Below are 5,972 nucleotides of genomic sequence, written 5' to 3' on the forward strand. Positions count from 1 at the left end.
ATGTTGGTTTGAGATATTTTCTATATGATATATTTTGTGGATTCTTATTGGCTCTTTTATATTTCAGAAATTTTTAAAAATTTATGAAAAGCAAATTAAATCTATTCGACTGCATTTCCTTGGTTAACTCTAACCTATCAGTCTGGTTGGTGATAAAAGTGATATCTGAACAATTAGATTGGATCATGAAGATGATTAAATTATTTTGTAAGGATTATTAACAAATGGTTAAATTGTGTCAAATTGTAATATTTCTTATGTTATTTTAGAAAGATGATTAATCAAGGGGAATGAGTCAGAAATGATGTGATAGAAATTGATATACCTTGACAGATTTCTATGAACACATATTTTTGTTGAGATCATAACTGTAGTAACTCAAATGGCTAAAAACTTTCAGATTCAGGTCATTTTTTTGTGGGGGAGGTCAGATGAATAAGTACTTAAAGCTATTTCAGGATATAAGATTAGCTTTATTTTCTAGAGAAGGAAGTCCGATGTATGCTTAAAACTTGTTATTGAATGTGGAAAAGATCTTAGATGAGTTCTCTTGTCCTCCAGAGAGGAGGATTACTTTGGCCACTTTTGCATCTCCGATGTATGCTTAAAACTTGTTATTGAATGTGGAAAAGATCTTAGATGAGTTCTCTTGTCCTCCAGAGAGGAGGATTACTTTGGCCACTTTTGCATCGGAGAGAGAAGCAAAGAGATGGCAACGAGGATAATTGTGGGAGAAAATTGGGGTTAGAGCCAACCACTTAGTGCAGTAGGATGAATTTGTGGCAACTTTTAGAAACTGGTTGTACATGATGATCGTTCAAATAATGCAGTAAGAGGCATAATTCACAATGCTTTCAAGGTATGCGTCCTAGTTGATTCCAAATACAGAGAAGAAGTGCCAAATGATTGTCTTGGCTAAAGGATATTATTAGAAAACCATTTATTCCTTGGGATTGATGATTATTCTATTTTGGTGGAGAGGTCTAAGAGCATTGAGTTGGATTTAGAAGCTACCCAGAGGGGGACTTTCAGAAGATAATAAATTCATAACGATCCAGGTTTTCTCAGGGCTCTTAGGGTAGACTTACCTTCTAGTTAGGAAAAACAAATGCTAAGAAGGCCAAATCCAGCAGCGTTGACACTCAAAATGAAGCTAAATAATGTGACAAGTGTAGTAAGTCTTATAAGAGTGAGTTTCTTTCTGGTTCCAATACTTGTTTTTGGTAACACCGATCAGAATATATGGTGAAAAATTATCTTGAATTGGGATAAAAGACTCCAACAGATTCTAGGGCAATATTGCGCCACCTTCTTAGAGGCTTTGACAAGTTGAGAGCAATTGACTCTTCATGATCAGTGTCAAATTCTGGTCAGCCCCAACATAATGTCCATCCCAGAGTTTATGCACTTTCACAGCAGGAAGTTAATGACTCCCCTGAAATTATCACATGCATATTTTACTTTTAAGAAATTTTAACCCAATTTATTCTTAATCATAATAAAATTTATGTTATGTCATGTTATTCATAACACATATATTAATAAGGGTGTGTTTATTTCGACAGTGGCTGTAGAAAAACTAGTTTCAAAAGTTGTTGAAAATTCGATGTTCCGAAACTGATATTTCGGAAGCAGTTGGTCTGTTTAAAAAATAGAATTCTGAAAGTGTTGCATGTTGACAAAATGACTATAATAACTCTCAGTATATAAACACAGTTTAGTTTAAACTGTTTAAAAGACAGTTTTGAAAATATTGTCTGTTGAATAAATTCAAGGTCAATTTACCAAATTCTTTTCACTCACAATGCCATTATAAGAAACTGTTAAAAGTCTTAACAAATTCTTTAGTTCACAGTTTTGAAAGTAAAAATTTAAAATTAAGGTGAACATTAACTGAATCATAAGAAATTATCAAATCTTGTCTTCAAACAACAACATTATAAAGAAATTGCGATAAATCAAGCGGTCTCAGTTATTGGGTTGCTCAATTAAAGTCTTAAACTCGGCCAAAAAGACAAGTTTGCTTAAAAAATAAAAAACTAACACAGTATAGTTTATTTATCAAAATACATAAACATTATTAAACAATAAAAACAACGCTACAATCAATAAATCAAACAAAAATAGTCTTAACAAAAAAACTTAAAATTTTTTACATCATTTTTCACCGTATCATCAAAGGCATATATCTTTTCATCGGCTCTCTCCTGTATGGCATCTCTCGATTTATAAACACAATGTAAAAATTTGTAATACCTATTTGTTAAATTTTTTGGACATCTGTAAATTTTTTCTTGCATTTTCACCTTTTTGAGTAGTGAAAACAACACAATAGATTCCAATCACAAAAAATTGGTCGATGCTTGATCCCCCTAGAGCCTGTCAAATTGCTTGAGCTCATTTTTGATTGTGTAATCCTGTACATAAAAAAACAAGGGAAATTTACATACCTAGAACATAATTGCTATGTATTTACAAATCTCAAAACCAAACTTTCATATTTACATAAACAAAGCAGTGGGATGGGTACCACACATGTCCAAGCAGTGTTCAAATAGCCCACAGTAAACAACATTATCATAAATATTAAAGTAGCACATCTGATAGCATTGCCCTTTCGCGTGAAATAGCACAAATGCAGGTCACAACATACAAGTGCAGGTTACAGCATACAAGGGTAGGTTACAACAGTCAGAGAGCAGGTTACGGCAAAAATACCATTGGATGTCAATAAGGATGACTCAAAACTGACCAATTGAAAGCATACAACTGCACGTTACAGCAATCAGAGTTGCTGTCATCCAATGCACGCACACCGTACAATTCAGAGTTGCAAGTGCAAGTTACAACAAACTTTGGGTGTTATACATGTAAATACATAGAGATTGTGTAGTATGCATGTAAATCTGAATATGTTCTCAGGGGATGAATAATCTGCCAAGGAGTTATAAATTTCAAACATATAATTTCCTTGATGAGTATAATAACAGATTCAAACAAAAGAGTTATAATAAGAAAATCTCAGGGGTCAGAGTAATTACATGGAGATGAATAATCTACAATTAGAAGAAAGCAATGGACCCATAATGCAGGGATCGTGGTAGAAACGTGTACTTAGCATATAGAAATGACCATCCAAAAGAACTCATTGGATCAAATGACTCATCATAACTTTCTAAAAAAACTAACACTTGAATAAAGAGACAAGTAACAAAATCTAAAAGAGGCACAGACAGCCAAATCCATTTTAGAAGAGACTAAGTTATATCGAATTGTAAGTTAATGAAGCCATCAAATGAATACTGAACAGACGACAACTCCCTACTTACGTCTCGATGAAGACAACTCCAAAAGCGGTACAAGAATTTCTTCCACAATCACCATGCAAAACGTTTCATATCACAAAAAAATGTACCACAAATTGATGTCTGTACGACTGAATTGAATGGTATGTGCGTAAATTCAGTAAAAAAAAACAAGCGTATGAGATGCATTGCTTCCACATTCACAAATCAACTCGGTATCTGAAGACATACCACTTCAATGCAATAGATATCTGAATACACAACACTTCTCAATTTAAGTCTTGGCTCTTGATATGTAAATGCATAAGAATAAGTGCTAAAATGGTTCAATGAAATCCTCAATGGCAATAAATGATGGACTATAATTCAATGCAATAGATATCAGCTTAAGTAAAACAGTTTAATAATAAAGATGGTAGATCATTAAAGTCAGCCAACAGATGCTTTGCCCAATCAAATCTTACAACAGTTGCTCCCTTGTTGTTATATTAAAAATAAAATTCAGCCGACAGATGCTTCCTCCCGAACCAAAGTGAATGAAATTGTCCGCTTTTTTACCAAAAAAAAAACCCAGCAAGAATAGAAGTAAACACCATAAAGTTGCATATCTAACACCTTCAATAGATATTAGCTTAACCAAAAAATAGTGCTTCCTACAACTTTCAGTAACATTTCCAGTAGAGACCAAACACCTAAGTCTACAGCAAAAGTAAAATACACCGCCGCGTATCTAATTTATCATGCTAGCAGCTTCTCCTTGGAACAACCTGTATTATCAAACACCCAAAATTAGTTGACAGTAGAAGACGTCTTCTCCTTGGAGTGCCAAAATGCAATTATAGCACCAATTAAAAGCTATTATGATAATAGAAAGCATCTTCTTCTAGGAACCTTGATTCACAAGTGGTGCATTTTTTCAGAAATCAATGCCTTCTATTCTTTTCAGTAATCAAAGGATCATTTACAGACATATCCACCCAATTTTTATGTATTTAAATATAAAAATATTGCATGTTGATTTTTTCATCTACACCGCTCAAAACTTTCATATCACATCAAAATTATGGGTCTGGGGCACCCATTCCTATTATTCCGCAACCACGTTCAGAGTCATTCACTACTTCAGCCACCGTTCGTAGGTCAGTCAGGAGCAGACGTTCGCCACAGCGTTACTCAACAACTTTGAACTACATCTTGCTAACAGACAGTGGGGAACCACAAAGTTATGAAAAAACCTTAGCAAATGAATATTCTAGCAACTGGGAGCTGGCCGTGAAGGAGGATATGGATTCCCTGCTAGGAAATCAGACATGGGAGCTGACAGAACTTCCACCAGGGAAGAAGACATTGCACAACAAGTGGGTGTACCGGGTGAAGACTGAGCTTGATGACAGTAAAAGGTACAAGACCAGACTTGTTGCAAAAGGCTTTCAACAAAAGCAGGGTATTGATTACTCTGAGATCTTTTCTCCTTTGGTAAAACTCACAACCATTAGGATGGTACTAGCTATGGTTGCTACCGAAGATCTATTCCTGGGGCAATTAGATGTGAAGACAACTTTTCTTCATGGAGACCTTGAAGAAGACACATTTATATGCACCACCCTGAAGGATTTGTGGTACAGGGAAAAGAAGATTCAGTTTGCAGACTGAAGAAGAATTTGTATGGCCTGAAGCAAGCTCCCAGACAATGGTACAAGAAGTTTGATAAATTCATACTCAATGCAGGGTACAACAGATGTCATACATATCACTGTTGCTATGTCAGGTATTTTGACAATTGCTATATCATCTTGTTGTTGTATGTGGATGATATGCTCATTGCAAGGGCCAATATTGATGAGATAAATAATCTTAAGAAGCAGATGTCAGAACACTTTGCAATGAATGATTTGGGAGCTGCAAATCAAATCCTTGGCTTGAGGATTGTCAGAGATCGAGTCAAGGGTACGTTGAGGCTTTCACAGACTGAATATGTGAAAAATGTGCTTAACAGGTTCAACATGGAGTATGAATGAGGTCAAGCTAGTTGGCACACCCTTGGGCAGTCACTTCAGACTCAGTAAAAATCAGTCTTCCAAGACAGAAAAGGAACAAGACTACATGAGTAAAATTCCTTACGCTTCAACTATTGGTTCACTTATGTATACTATGGTCTGCACCATACCGGATATTGTCCATGCAGTGAGAGTTGTGAGCAGATACATGAATAATCCAAGGAAAAAATATTGGAAAGCTGTGAAGTGGATTTTGAGATATCTAAGAGGCTCTTCAGAAACCTGGTTGTGTTTCTCAGAAAAAAGCCTAGAGGTATTGGGTTATGTTGTTGCAGATTTAGCTGGAGACATTGACAGTAGGAAGAGTACTACAGGTTATGTTTATACTTTTGGCGGTACTGCAGTGTCATGGGGCTCAAATCTACAGAAGACAGTTTCTTTGTTCACAATAGAAGCTGAGTATGTTGCAGTATCAGAGGCCACTGAGGAGATTATATGGCTACAGAGTTTCTTGGTGGAATTGGGAAAGGAGGTTCAGAAGGGCACTCTTTACAGTGATAGCCAGAACGTAATATTCCTAGTCAGAAATCTAGCATTTCAATCCAGAACCAAATTTTGCAAATTCTTTAATAGCTAGTTTATTCACTTTATTTGATCATTGTTAGATGAC

Source organism: Phalaenopsis equestris, unplaced genomic scaffold, assembly GCF_001263595.1.
Source record: "Phalaenopsis equestris unplaced genomic scaffold, ASM126359v1 Scaffold000002, whole genome shotgun sequence".
Classification (NCBI taxonomy): Eukaryota; Viridiplantae; Streptophyta; class Magnoliopsida; order Asparagales; family Orchidaceae; genus Phalaenopsis; species Phalaenopsis equestris.